This window comes from Musa acuminata, chromosome BXJ1-1, assembly GCF_036884655.1.
Source record: "Musa acuminata AAA Group cultivar baxijiao chromosome BXJ1-1, Cavendish_Baxijiao_AAA, whole genome shotgun sequence".
NCBI lineage: Eukaryota > Viridiplantae > Streptophyta > Magnoliopsida > Zingiberales > Musaceae > Musa > Musa acuminata.
In genome coordinates this window covers 33960402-33976670 of record NC_088327.1, presented here as the reverse complement: position 1 = coordinate 33976670, position 16269 = coordinate 33960402, and the positions used below count along the sequence as shown (strand labels likewise).

Genomic DNA, 16269 nt, shown 5'->3' with positions numbered 1-16269 from the left:
CACTATCCAAAAATCCATCCAATCTTATGTCACCCGAGCAACCTTAGAGTATTAGGATAATTGATATTTTACACTATTTTATATATTTAAAAAATATTTTAAATGATTATTTGAATGACTAATTTTAAAATAGTTTTACCTTTACGTAATCACCGACACAATTTGTATATATAAGTTTTAAATACTATAAATATTAATTAAAATAAAACTATCTATTGTAAATCTCTATACATTATTCAAGAATGAGATTCAAAGACACAAATATATAGAATGAGATCAAAAGATACATCGAATATCGTGACACAATAGGAAATGAATACGAAGTGTCTTTCGTAAAAAAAAGGGTAGAATGATCTTTATTGATAGAATGCCTTAAAAAAACGTATGGGGCCCTTTAGGACTAGCGAGTTCGAAAGGACCTTTGCTACGTGTTTGAATGCAAGAAATCCCGTTATTTACGAGTCCCGTGAAGAGTCACGTTTCGGAGAAATACCGATTAAGTGGCGGTGGCCGCAGAAGGAGGCTTGAGGCATCCATGGCTTCCCACGGTGGTTTCTGATGTCGAAGGCTTTGGATGAAACGATATCGGGTGAGTCAGTCTCTCTTTTTCCCCTTCCCTTCCTATTCTTAATTCCTCTTCTTCTTGTCTTCTACTTCTTCTTCTCTTCTACTTCTTATTCTTCTTCTTTTCCGCCTCTCCGTCTTCTTCCTTTCTTCTCCGGTTATCCGACCCTTGGCAGCCAGAACACAGTCAAATCGGCTGGTATGCTGAAAGAATGGACCAAATCCGGGTCAAGACTGGTCGATCCCAATACGAATTGTCTGATCTTGATTCAGATTGGCCGATCTTGAGAAATGATCATGGGTGCAGCGGTACCACCGGAACTGGTAGGGTCATGAAATGAATGTATGGATTTTGGGGGAAAAAGATGGTTACCGTGGTCGGTATCTATCAATGCTGATCATGGATATTAAGTGGAAATTTGTAGCCCCTGCTACCTACAAGTCAGTGGTGCCATTGTCTGACTATGTCGTCAAAGCGATCATTGGGTGTGTCGGCCAGTTGTGGGAAGGTTTCAGTTCTGGAGAGAAATAAAGGCGAGAAGAAAGAAAAGAAAAGGGGAAAACAGTATTTAACCCATTTACCCATAAATTAAAGGTTCTTTTTTTGTGCATGTGTCCTTGGAGACTAGATTTATTTAAGTGTTCGTTAAAAAATAATGGACATTGCAATCATGTTAAAAATTCCCTGGCATCATATATAATAATATAATTATTCACTTACATTGGTAAAACATTACTGCAATAATTTTTAACTTGATAAGAACTATATCATATAATTCTTTTGGATGGAATATGATGGCAAGGTATCCACCCATAATTCTTTTGTAGGTAGGAGAGGGTTGTATATGCTAAACGATGGAAATCTTCAACTTAGCAACTATACACCCCGATAGCTAAAGAGTTATGATACATATGAAATGCAAATTAACCCTCTCCAACGAATTGAAACAAGAAGGATCGTTCAAGATTGAAGTTAGGGAAACTATTCTAATCACTTTATCAATGTAAATTTGATGAAGTAATTAGAACAACACTTTGATTCCCTTAAAACGTCACAAACTAATAAGCTTGATAAGTTGAAAGGAAAAACAAAGATTTTTAAGTTTTGAACGCCACAAGCAGAAAAGCTTGATAATTTCCAAAGTTCATGTAAGAACTTAAAAACAAAACACTTGAAAATTGAATACACTTTTGAATTGTATTCCTTACAAAGGGAGTCGGCTTTGTTTACATAGTACAAAAGCCAAGTATAAAGGGAATGAATCCATTAAATATATTAAATGACATTCATATTCCTAATGTATGAATGTAGATTACTTATGAATCTACCTTGAATTGATTTAAATGATTATTCATGAATAAGCCCACAATTCCTAATATGGTCCAATATGGCTGAATGACCTTTATTCTTCAAAATGGACTAAAAATTTATCCTTTTCTTAAGGCTAGACTTTCTCTTCACGATGTGGATTTATTTAAATCAGGTTGACTGTTTTAAGCTCTTCTTGTATCCACAGAACCTTGACCAAGTTTTGACCAGCTTGCTCCTTTCAAATGTCTTCCAATAAACAAGTTAAGGGTTCTTTCATCCTTTTAGCTTTAGCTCTTGTTATTGGTCCTCTATGAATAGTTAAAGGGTCTTTGGTAGAATTATAATCAACTTGCTCATTCATATCATTCCCCCTTTCCTTGAAAGGATTGGTCCTCGAATCAGTACCTTCATCACCTGCATCAAACAAAGATAAATCATAAACATTGAAGGTTGCACTAACATTGTCATACTCACCTAGTAGTTCCAGCTTGTATGCATTGTCATTGATTTTTTGAAAGACTCGAAATGGACCATCTCCTCTTGGCATTAGTTTATACTTTCTTTGGTTAAGAAATCTTTCCTTCCTCAAGTGTACTCAAACCCAATCACCAGGTTCAAATACTACTTGCTTTCGGCCTTTGTTGTGTTGTTTCTCATATTGTAGAGTTTTCTTTTTAATTTGTGTCCGGACTCTTTCATGCAATGCTTTTACAAAATCAACTTTTTGCTTACCATCCAAATTGGCCTTTTCCAAAGGTATAGATAGCAAATCTATAGGAGTTAATGGATTGAACCCGTACACAACTTCAAATGGAGAATGGTTTGTTGTAGCATACACACTTCTGTTATAAGCAAACTCCATAAGTGACAAACATTCCTCCTAATTTTTTAAATTCTTTTGAATTATGGCCCTTAAAAGTGTTGATAAAGTTCGATTTACCACCTCCGTTTGTTCATCTGTTTGTGGGTGACAAGTGGTTGAATATAACAGCCTTATACCCAACTTTCTCCAAAGTGTTTTCCAAAAGTGGCTGAGGAACTTCACATCTCTATCACTCACAATTATCTTTGGAATACCATGTAATCTTACAATTTCTTTGAAGAACAGCCCCGCAACATATGTTGCATCATCTGTTTTGTGGCAAGGAATGAAATGTGCCATTTTACTAAACCTGTCAACAACAACAAAAATAGAATCTCTCCCTCCTTTTGACCTAGGTAAACCCAAGTCAAAGTCCATGGATATATCAACCCAAGGCTCACTAGTTATAGGAAGAGGAGCATACAATCCATGAGGCATTACTTTAGATTTAGCTTGTTTACAAGTAATGCATTTCTCACACAATCTCTCAACATCTCTTTTCATGTACTGCCAAAAGAAATGATCGCTTAACACATCTAAAGTTTTTTTAACCCCAAAATGCCCCATTAAACCTCCACTATGTGCCTCTCTCACAAGTAATTCTCTCATTGAACATTGTAGAACACACAACTTATTTTCTTTGAAAAGAAAACCATCATGCCTGAAGAACTTGTCAAAACCCCCTTTCTCACATGCCTCATAAACATTAGCAAAATCGTGATCATAATTATATAAATTTTTAATGTACTCAAAACCCAATAATTTTGTATCAAGTTGAGAAATTAGAGTATACCTTTTAGAAAGAGCATCGACAACCATATTTTCCTTACCTTGTTTATACTTGATGATGTATGGAAAGGATTCAATAAACTCCACCCATTTTGCATGCCTACGGTTTAGCTTTCCTTGTCTTTTAAGATATTTCAAGGACTCATGATCGGTGTGTATAATGAATTCCTTGTACCAAAAATAGTGCTGCCATGTCTCTAACACTTTTACCAAAGCGTAAAACTCCTTGTCATATGTCGGGTAGTTAAGACTTGCTCCACTTAGCTTCTCACTAAAGAACGTAATGGGTCTGCCTTCTTGCATTAAGACTCCTCCAATTCCTATTCAACTCGCATCATACTCAATCTCAAAAGTTTTAACAAAGTTCGGTAAAGCAAGTAAAGGTGCTGAATTGAGTTTTTCACCCCATTTAAATCCCATATTCTTTTTGATGCATTCAGTTAATGGTGCAGCAATTGTAGAAAAATCCTTAATGAATCTTCTATAAAAGCTAGCAAGACCATGAAAACTTCTAACATTACTAACACTAGTAGGTTTTGGCCACTCCCTAATTACTTTCACTTTTTCTTGATTAACATGTATTCCTTTATCATTAACAACATATCCAAGAGAAGTAATTTCATTAGTGCAAAAAGTGCATTTCTTTATATTAGCATATAACTTTTCTTTTCGAAGCACGTCAAAAACAGTTTTTAAATGTGTTAGATGCTCATCTAAACTTTTGCTATACACAAGTATATCATCAAAATAAACCACTACAAACTTTCCAATGTAAGCACGTAAAATATGATTCATCAATCTCATGAAAGTACTAGGTGTGTTAGTTAGGCCAAAAGGCATAACCAACCATTCATATAAACCATGTTTAGTTTTGAAAGCAAATTTTCATTCATCACCCTCATGCATTCTTATTTGATGATATTCAGATTTTAAATCAATTTTTGAAAATATACAAGAACCATGCAATTCATCCAATATATCATCTAGCCTAGGAATAGGATGTCTATACTTTACCGTGATTTTGTTAATGGCTCGGCAATCAACACACATTCTCTAAGATCCATCCTTTTTAGGCACCAATAGAACAGGAACTGCACATGGACTCATGCTTTCTCACACATACCCCTTTTTCATAAGCTCACTTACTTGCTTTTGGATTTCCTTAGTCTCTTCGGGGTTGCAACTATATGCTGGCTTATTTGGTATGCTTGCACCTGGAATGAAATCAATTTGATGCTCAATTCCTCTAATTGGTGGCAAACCATTAGGAACTTATTCGGGAAAGAGATCCTCATTTTCCTGTAAAAGATCAACAATGACACTAGGCAAACTCTCGTCAATTTGTTTATAAGAAATTAAAATATCCCTGTACATAAGTACAAGTAAGGGCTGCCTCATGGTTAAGGCTTTCTTTACATCACTCATTTTGGCATAAACACTCGTTTTTCTTTCACTTAAGCTTTCCTTGTTTTCTCTCCCCTTGTGTTTCCCAATACTCTCATTTTTACCACTCAACTCACTATTTTCTTTTTTCTCTCTTTCTTGTTCCCTCCCCAAAGTTTTGGTTAATGAAGACTCAAGCTCCTCATATTGTTGTTTTATGCGCATTTGGTCTTCAAAAATTGTCTTTGGAGGCAAAGGTCCAAGCTGATATTTCTGTCCATCTATGATCAAAGAATAACGATTCTTGAACCCATATGTATTACCCTTCGATCATATTGCCAAGGTCTTCCCAACAACATATGACCAGCATACATAGGTATCACATCACACTAAACTTCATCCTTATATCTACCAATTGAAAAAGAAACTAACACTTGCCGATTTACCTTTACTACACCACTATTATTCAACCATTGTAACTTGTAAGGTTTTGTATGCTTGATAGTAGGTAATTTCAATTTCTCCACGAGCAAGGTGCTTGCTACATTTGTACAACTTCTACTATCAACAATCACATTACACAACTTGTTAGCAATCAAACAATGAGTATGAAACAGATTTTTACATTGTTCACCATGTTCATCATTTTTATTTTGCAAACTAAGTGTGCGTTGAACAACTAGATTTTCACCTTTAGCATACTCTACATCACTAGCATCCTTTAGAATGTCATCATCATCCTCTCTCTCACTTTCAGATTCCACAATTCCATCCCTCATTATCATATGTCCATGCCCAAGGCACTTAAAACACTTAATACCTCTAGTTTGATTAGGTAGATTCTCACCTTTACCCTTGCTACCTAATTCATTTCTACCTTTAGTTTCATCAATTTTAGGCTTAACAATGGGTTTATCATCCTTTTTACTCCAATTCAATTTCCAAGAAGAAGAAGAACCCGAATAAGGTTTTGAATCATACCTTGTGCCTTTTCTTTTGAGTTGCCTCTCAATCTTCATGGCCACATTTATCATGTTGTCGCAAACTTAGTTGGTTTTGCGCAAGTCGTGCGGCACCCTTGCGTGTCCATCCGCAAATGTCAACCTCCCCGAAACCTCCCATGGTCCCTTAAGACCTACAAAAGAGAAAACGGGTTAGAGAAAACGTCTCACTCAGGATCCACAAGCAAACATTTTAGGAAACACTTCATAGACAATGTAAATTACAAACAAGCTTTATAAACTCTGAACGGTTGCATAACAAAGCGTCAAAATGGTCCACTACAGACCGAGTATCTTTCACAAGTGTCCACATGATACAACCTTTATTTACAAGCCTAAAACGGCCACCAAACTCAACTAAAATGGGGTTGTCAAGCCTTCGACCGTCCCTCTACATGTTGTGCAAAGCATGAACAAATCAAAAGACACGGACATACATAAGCATTACATCAAACATCCTGTTTAGAATTTTGTCCATGATATTCTCCCCCACTTATTCCTTCGACGTCCTCGTCGAAGCATTTGCCAACACTGCAACTCCTCGCCTTTGCTGAGTCTTCAATCTTCTGCTCTAACTGCAATGCGTCTCTTGGCTCTCAGCTACTCTCTGCTGCTGTTATTGAGTAGTCGAACTTTTGATCTGCTATGCTGCTTCAACTCGCCAATGACTCTAACTCTAGTGTGGGGTTGGCTGAGCTGTGTTGATCCCTGTTGGTTCCTGTAGATCCTCCAGATGAAGGAAAAGACCATCCTTACTATGTGCCAGCTCTCAAATGCCTCATTCTGCTTGAACTGGGTGGACGCTTGTTGGAGCTTGAACGACCATCGCCTCGTAAACTTTCGAAGTTTTAGGTCCTTCCTCCACAAAATTTGCCCATCGACTCTTCTTTCACTTAGTTGTCACTTCCAAGTAGATTCGTATCACTTTTGCTTTCGATTGGCATTCGGTTGGGAAATGAAGCGGATAATCTACTCTCAATAGCACTAATCACCATTGGTGAGGATTTGACAATTATTGTCTTTCATTATCTTCGAAGGGTATTTGAACCTGTTCAGAGCTCCTATGTTGGATAGATAAGAGAATTGAAGTACTCAGTTTCACCCATTCTCTTAAGAGTAGAGAAGGCAAAGGTTACTTGACTTCGCCCGCCTCCTCGAGGGTTGTACTCTATGCATCGAGCTGACTACTAACCTTCATCTGCTCTTTGCTCATACTTCTAAAGCACTCGAAGTGTTTGCACTCCTTGCGTTGAGTTAGCTACTGTGATTCACCTTCTCAATGCCATCAAACTTCTGGAATGCAGGAAGTTTTCACCCTAACTTGGAGTAAGTCTCTAATAGTTTTGGTCGCCTCTGGGATTGTACTGTCTTCTCCATTAACCCTGCCGCCTACTCCACTGAGTAGTAGAGGTACAACACCGCGTACTGTCTGCTTCGTTCCTCGGTCGTGCACTCTTGCACGACCCGAAGTCCTTCACTCTCGGCTATCTTGATGAGAAGCTCGTTGACATCGGTCTTACAAAGTTCCTTGGCCTATACCCTTCAGCCTTGTCTCGGTACTTGGAGTTTGCCTCTGCATGCTCCACCTCCTCGGCCCCTTTCACGACCAAGCGTTCTCCCTTCATAAGAGCAATGGATCGATGACTTCATGGAAGTCACGCCTTTGCGGTACTATGGCGCTGCCATACCCATGGCCCTTCTATCTGTTGCCTCGTATCTGCATCCCTTTCTTCACGATCAGTGGATATGTCTCTGTGGCACTCCTCCGAGTCCACCTCCATTCTAACCGATACTTGGTTTTGGGTAGCTAAGTCCCTCTGGACTCATCGTCGCTTCCTCGCCCCTTTCGACCCCCTACTTCAACACCTCTGTGTTCTCAAAGCAGCACCCTTTGGTCGATGGAAAGACAGACTACAACTCTCATGCATGGCCTCTGCCATCATGTTATAGGATTTGTACCGATTCTATTCTCCTTAGCTTCCTTGGTAGCAACATTCACTTACTCGACCTTGTCCTCTGACTTGCCGAGCTCCCTTAAGCGAGTATAGGTTCTGGAGCAGTCCAACTCTCTAACTGCTTCAATCATACCTCTACATGATCAAGTCCCTCCCATAGGACTCACTGGTACTTGCATTCGAACTTTTCCCTCGGTGGTACACAGTCTCTATATGCTGATGACCAAGGCTTTCATCCGATGCAAAATTTGATGCACGTACGGAAGACCCGCCTCTGTGGTACCATGGCCTTCACTCTTTGAATCCATAGCCCTTCTTGCTGTTGTGTTGTTCACCGAAGTGGAACCAATAGCTCCCGATCATACCTTCGTATGATATAGTCCCTCATGGGACTATATTCGTGTGTATCGTATTACCACGGACTGTTCCACCATGATCCGCTGCACCATGTCACCTCCTAGTGACATCTCTATTGTATTCTGATCCATGTGAGATGAACTCGAATTGTGATTCCTCCATGTGTGGCCTTTGCCAATACATCGCAGGGTCTCTTCCATCTTCGATTTTGCTCACTCTTTTTGGCAATCGACATTCGTCCACCCACTCTCAGGTCACACTCAGACGAAACACAACTCTAGGACAATCCGTTGCCTAGTAGCTCCCGAAGTTCACCGACTTCGCTGAAATTGGTGTACCATTTCTAGATCCTGGGCCTCTGCCCCTACTAGCACAATCTCCACTGCGCATCGCTTCCTTCATGACAACTTAAATGGCAGCACTATGGCATATTCTTCAAGAGTGCTCGCCTCTGCGTCCTTTTGCCCTGTGCTAAGGCCTTCTGAACTCAACTTTGCCTCCGCAAGTTGAGTCTCCTTAGTTCCTCCATCAAATGCTTCTCCGAGATAAGGTGCATATGCCCAGAAGCTCCCTTCGTCTTTGGCCCCATGTAAGATGAGTCCGCTCCATCAGAATGAAGGACCAATGAAACGACATGATCTCGCTCTTGTCACTACAAGAGTTCATGTCCTTGACCTCTGTCTGAGGAAAGCTCTATGCCTCCGCTCCATGTTTCATCTTCTATGTTGGCTCCCTTCATACGGCTTGGGTACTTCACCAAGTTAAACCCAAGTTGCTCCGCTTCTCGTGATGCATTGAGTTGATGGTGGCCCTCGCGCCCACCATTCCACGGGTCAGCCCTCTATTAAGTCCGATCTTCATATCGACTCCAAGTGTGCCTTTATTTATGTTGCCTTAGGTCGCTCCCCCACTTGATCTCGTAATGCATCTATCAGTACATTCTCTCAAGCGAAATCATGCGACGACTCCTCACCGCTCGCTCGATTCATTGAGCTTCGTGGAGCTGTTGTTTTTGAGGTACTCCTCCTCAACATGTGTGGTCCATTGCACATGATTCTCTCTTTAGAGAGCTAAGACTTATCTCTCCTAGATATCTATCCCATTGGAGTAACATCTCTCTTCATTTCATTCCCTCTGAAAGTTTCGGAGACCATTATCCTCTTGGACTACTCCAACTTGCTGAACAAACTGTGCATTGTTCTGCCTCCTGCTAGATTGCGACTCCACGTTAATACAGTCCCCTACTGCACCACTCAAGGCCTACCAACATACTGAACTCGTTGCATACTTCAGCCTCCTACGGACGTATCCTTCACATGCCGAAGAGAAAGTTTCAATGCTCCATGGCGCCGAGTTTCGGTTGCCTTGGGATGGCCGCGAGCATTCTATCGTCCGCATACAAGCCCTTGCATGAATACCGAATTCTTCGAGTTAGCAATTCCCCTCACCTTTGTGAGCTTTGCATAACTCTTTCGATCGCTGAGCAACTTATTCTACCTTGCATGGTCTCATCCTTTACCAAGCGCCTTGCTTGCCCTGAGCACCATCAAGTATAGTTGTCAACGTCGAGCCGTAGCTCGAACTCAGCCATCCTAACCTTTGTGCGTTACGTATTCTTCCAAGCTTGCTTGTTCTCGTTGTGCCTCTTGCACGAAGGGTTGGCCATTCCTTTGAATGCCAATCTCAGATGCCCGCTCCTCCGAGCTTTTTCCCTATATCTCCATGCCCGTTTTCCCCCAAACGGTCACGCGTGCTGGCTGCCCTCAACGCAGCCCTGCTAGGTCCCTCACGTTTGCATGTTAAGTGTTTCTATGAGTGCTTGTCCCGCTCTGATACCATCTGTCACGGACTTAGCTGGTTTTGCCTAAGTCCTGCGGCATCCTTACGTGTCCGTCCGCAAAGGTCAGCCTCCCCGAAACCTCCCATGGTCCCTTAGGACCTATAAAAGAGAAAACGGGTTAGAGAAAGCGCCCCACTCGGGATCCACAAGAAAACATTTCAGGAAATACTTCATAGACAATGCAAATTACAAACAGACTTTACAAGCTCTGAACGGTTGCATAACAAAGGGTCAAAATGGTCCACCACAGACCGAGTATCTCTCACAAGTGTCAACATGACACAACCTTTATTTACAAGCCTAAAATGATCATCAAACCCAACTAAAATGAGGTTGTTAAGCCTTCGACCGTCCCTCTACATACTGTGCAAAGCATGAAAAACTAAAAGACACGGACATACATAAGCATTACATCAAACTTCCTGTTTAGAACTTTGTTCGTGATAATGTCCTCAATCTCCACATAATGTTGCAACTCTATAAGATCAGCACTGTTCTTGTTTAATCCACTCAGGAATCGAGCCATGGTGGCTTCACGGTCTTCCTCCACATCATCCCTTATCATGGCTATCTCCATCTCCTTGTGATACTCATCAACACTCATGGAACCTTGTGTCAAGGTTTGCAGCCGTTAATGCAAATCCCTATAGTAATAGCTAGGGACAAATCTCCTCCTCATGATTTGTTTCATCTCCAACCAAGTCTCCACGGGCCTTTCATCATTATTACGCCTGTCTTTACACAATTGATCCCACCAAACAATAACATAATAAAAAAATTCAACAACGGCTAATTTTACCTTTTTCTTTTCGGAGTAGTTGTGACATTCAAAGATCATCTACACTTTTCGTTCCTACTCCAAATAGGCATCTGGATTATTCTTTCCTTAAAAAGAAAAAATTTTCATTTTGATGTTGTCTATGTTTCTGTCCACACCATGAAAACGTCCTCTCCTAGTTTGTCTCCTAAGGTTAACATCTTGACCAATTATAGTAACTTAGTCATCATCCACGTCATCGCTACCATCATATTAATCATTGACAAGGGTTGGTTGTCTCCCATGTCGTGGTTCACCTTGCAATCTATTAATTGCATCATCATGCCTTTCTAGATGATCTCTTACATCTCCCATCACTTTGAACATACGCTCAAATTGTTGCTGCATTGCTTGAACTAAAAGATCATTTGATGAAGAACTCGCTTCTTTATTTTTAGACATATATACAACCTAGAAAAAAAAGTTAGAACAACCTCACCAACACTCCCTCACGTGTTTCACTCTAGATTTGATTCACTCCACTCGTGTTTCACACAATTTTTGGCTTTTCTTGATACTGATATCACCACTCTTGCCTTTTACCTCTCTTGTTTTGTTATTTGAGTTCTTATATTAACTAAGATACCTAAACAAATAATTCAGATTATGGTAATTCAAAAATAGTGAAATTCGGCAGGTTTAAAAGAAAACAAAAGGTAGGCCAATTTTAAGGTGTGTGTAATGCACTTTAATCATAAGCAAAGACTAGAATTCAAATATCAATTGAACAAAGAAAATTTTTTTGGAATAAAGAAAGATTTTCAAACTGAAACCGAAATTCAAATGAACAAAGATAGAATTCTGTTATTTGCAAGAATTCCTTGAATCCGTAATTTTTTTTTAATTCTGATCTTTTTTTTTACCTTTGATTTTCCCTTAATTTTTTACCTTTGATTTTCACTCTTTTTTTTTTTACTTTTTGATAATTTTTTTTTTCTTTTTATACTATAAAGTACGAAATTATAAAGAAGAATAGTAATAACACAAGAAGTACAACAATGAAGATGAAGGGAGAAAAATAATTGTAGATATTGTTCACAAAGAAGAAGAAGAGAAAAGGAAAATATAAAAGATAGCAAATAAATAGATACGCAAACCTCAAACTTGAGCCAAGCTCTGATACCTAATGATGGAAATCATCAACTTAGCAACCATACACCCCCGATAGCTAAAGAGCTATGATACATGTGGAATGTAAATTGATCCCCTCCAACGAATTGAAACAAGAAGGATTGTTTAAGATTGAAGTTAGGGAAATTATTTTAATCACTTTATCAATATAAATTTGATGAAGTAATTAGAACAACACTTTGATTCCCTTAAAACGCCACAAACTAGGAAGCTTGATAAGTTGAAAGGAAAAACAAAGATTTTTGGGTTTTGAATGCCACAAGCAGATAAGCTTGATAAGTTCCAAAGCTTATTGAAGAACTTAAAAATAAAACACTCATCGGTGTTGAAAGTTGAATACACTTCTGAATTGTATTCCTTACAAAGGGAGTCAGCCTTGTTTATATAGTACAAAGGCCAAGTTCAAAGAGAATAAATCTATTAAATACATTAAATGACATTCATATTCCTAATGCATGAATGCAGATTACTCATGAATCTACCTTAAATTGATTTGAATGATTATTCATGAATAAGCTCACAATTCCTAATATGGTCCAATATGGCTGAATGACCTTTATTCTTCAAAATAAGCTAAAAATTCATCATTCTCTCAAGGTTGGATATTCTCTTCACGATGTGGATTTATTTGAATTAGGTTGATTATTTTAGGCTCTTCTTGTATCCATAGAACCCTGACCAAGTTTTGATCAGCTTGCTCCTTCCAAATACCTTCCAATAAACAAGTTAAGGTTTCTTTCATTCTTTTAGCTTTAGCTCTTGTTATTGGTCCTCCATGAATAGTTAAAGGGTCTTTGGCAGAATTATAATCAACTTGCTCATTCATGTCACTAAAAGCCTAAAAGTTCCCTTTAGGCTGATAACAAGTTTGACACCTTAGTTCATTAAGTAGACTTGTAGATTCTAAACTTGGGGTTGATCTCTTTAGGGGATCGGCCTCCTTGGAACTCTATAGGGGTTCCTCCCTCCAAATTGCTGCTCAAAGGCTGCAGAAAAGATTCATCTATTGCTTAACAAAAGAGGAGGAATACATGACTATTTATAGGGCTTCTAAACCCTAACTCCTAATAGGACTCCTACTCAAGACTCCTACTTCTAACCAACTCATAATAGGACGCCTACTCAAGACTCCTATTCCTTTACAACTCCTTATTCTTCTCTAAGAAACAACCTCCTAACCCTAGCCGGCCTCTTCACCTCTTTAATAGGGGTCGGCTTAGGTAGGTTTTACATGAATGTCCCTCTCAATTAGGACTCTCCTAGAGGGTTCTAACACATGGTATCAGAGCAGCGTTCTTGGCATCTCACTGCCCTTCCACTACCATCCATCAACCCTCCACAACTGTCCAAAGCAATTCCCACAATTGCTTAAAAGATCGTCGCCAAATTCCGCCATCATCTCCACCACCGCAGATCATCCCGTGAATTGCAACAGCAAACTTTCACTGATTTCTATCAAACCTATATATGCCTTTAACCCGTCAACAAAAGAGAGATCTTAACATAACAGATTTGGAGTCATATACTATGGCATCTGAGGAGGCAATCAATGCTAAATTTGAAGCCTTTGAGGCACGAATGGAGGATAAGATTCGGTCTCTCCTTACCGAATTCAGTTTGGGCCGACCACCAAGCCCGAAGAAATCACATTAAGGAGAGAGCTCTAACCAATCACATCATGCCCAAAGAGATGACTTCTAAGAGAGGGGAGGCTCTATGACTGACCCCAACTATTCGTGCATGAGAGTGGACTTCCCTAGATGGGAAAAAGGAGACTCAATTGGTTGGATCTCGCGCGCGGAGCGATATTTTCGGTACCATAAAACTGCGGATGCATCCATGGTGGAAATTGCAGCTATACATCTTGAAGGGGATGCAATACAATGGTTTGACTGGTTTGAACACACTTATGGAGTCCTTTCATGGCGACAATTCAAAGAAGGACTACTGATCCGCTTCGGACCAACTTATTACGAGAACTTTGACGGACAACTAGCAAAGATCCGACAAACCTCCACCATTCAGGAGTACCAAACCAGGTTTGAAAGATTATCTAATCAAACTCGTGATTGGTCTGAAAAACAACTATTGGGGACCTTTATTGAGGGCTTAAAGCCGGAGATCCGGGGAGAAGTTAAGGCGCGACAACCATACACGCTTATGACAGCCATCTCTTTCGCACGACTTTAAGAGGAGCGATTGAACCATGAAGCCCGGAGGACTAGGATCACTCCACGACCTACAATACTAAAGCCCTCAGCCCCCCCTACTATCGACCAAGTCCCTACACCAAAGAGGTTAACAGGAGAAGAGCTTCGGGAGCGATATGCAAAGGGGTTATGTTGGCATTGTGACGAGCCATGGAGCCATGAGCATCGCTGTAGTAAAGGGAGACTTCTTATGATTGAACCAATAGAAGAAGAAGTCATTGAACATTCAGAAGAGAACCTTGAACATAAAGAAGATGCGGAAGAAGAGCCACAACTGACTGACGTTACAGTACATGCACTAGCCAGCTACTCAAACCCGCAAACGATGAAAGTTGGAGGCATTCTCAAACAACAACCGATCACTGTTCTCATCGACACGGGCAGTACTACTAACTTCCTAAATAGTAAGCTTGCTGTTCGGATAGCATTACCTATCGAGAATCACTGCAGGTTTGATGTTAAGGTCACCGACAGACGGATTTTGAATTGTGATCGTAGGCGCCCGCAGGAGAAACTATTACTGCAGGACCAAGAGATAATTGCAGATTTCTTCCTTCTCCCTCTTAACAATCATGAGGCCATGCTCAGAATTAAATGGTTGACGACATTATGTGATATTTCCTGGAATTTTATGAAACTAATTATGAAATTTTACAGTAAGGTGAAACAGGTGACATTGCACGGGAAACGTGGGGGCGACATAACAATGATTTGCACACAACAAATGGAGAAGGTTTTGCATAAAGCATGCAGCGGCTTTTTGGTACAACTTGAGCAGCTGATACTAGGGAGGGTAAAAATGCAGAATGGATTTCGAAAGAACACTAATAGAACAGTTGTACAGATAGAAAATATCACAGAAGGCAATGAACGAACTCTTGAAGAAACTTCGGTAAAACGAAATATAGCTCACCACCAAGTTTAAAAATCAAAAGGGATACAGAAGATCACCACCCTAATGATAATAAACAAGGATACAGAACTGAAAGCAAAAGACTCACCACTCAAGGACGCATCCAAGAGATACAGAGTTCAAAAGAGCACTCCAAGAGAGCTTCTACCAATATCCTCAGTTTTCTAAAATCTTTTCTAAGTCCTAAACCCCAAAATAAATACTAGTGCATGAAACAACCCTTCATGCATAGGAAATTTCGAAATTAAGTGCTTTACAACTGCCAACTAACTCCATTAATGAATTCCTTAGCCATGAAGAAAAGCACCATGATACAGTTTTACAACTGCCAACCATCTCCATTAATGTATTCCTTTGTGTTGGGAATATGCTGATGAGCTGTCTTATTTGAGTAGGCTGAGTTGAAGATTATGTAGCAATATTGTTGGCTGAAAAAAATATCATATTATCAGTATGATCCATATGAGCAGATTGTAGCAAATTAGACACTCCCGTGTCAGTCTCCCCTGGTTGAAAAAGACTTGTCCTCAAGTTCTTGTTTGTTTCGTCATCATGATTATAAAAAGGACTTAAGTCAGCCATATTAAATGTTGGGGATACTCCGTAATCTTTAGGTAGCTCAATCTCATAAGCATTTTTGCCAATTCTCTTAAGCACCTTGAATGGACCATCAGCCTTAGGTTTCAGTTTTCCAAATTTTCCCGGCGGAAACCTCTCCTTCCTTAGATGAATCTAAACCAAATCACCTGCATTAAACTCCACAAGTTTTTTGTGTTTGTTAGCAGCTTGCATGTACCTCTCATTTTGTTTCTCAATGGTTGCTTTCACACCCTCATGTAGCTTCTTTATCTGCTTAGCTCTTTCATCAGCATCTCCACTAAATTGCTTTGTTGTAGAATGAGGGATTAAGTCCAAAGGACCAGCAGGATTAGCACCATAAACTACCTCAAAAGGACTCTTACCAAGACTATGATGCATAGAACGATTGTAGGCAAACTCAATTTGTGGAAGAATGACATCCCATTGCTTAATATTCTTGCCAACATAGCTTCTAAGCAAATTTCCCAAGCTTCGGTTTGTTACCTCAGTTTGCCCATCGGTTTGTGGATGATGCGAGCTGCTGAAATTCAAAGAA

The 16269-nt window shown here is 39.7% G+C and overlaps 1 pseudogene across 1 annotated transcript in view; it reads left to right on the top strand.

Annotated features, from left to right (window-relative positions):
* The first annotated feature begins 458 nt into the window (after positions 1-458).
* LOC108951866 (dirigent protein 17-like) overlaps positions 459-16269 on the top strand; it is a 33674-nt pseudogene continuing 17863 nt past the window's right edge. The window contains exon 1 of the transcript XR_001976437.2: positions 459-589. The product of XR_001976437.2 is annotated as a dirigent protein 17-like (transcript). The remainder of the gene's footprint in view (positions 590-16269) is intronic.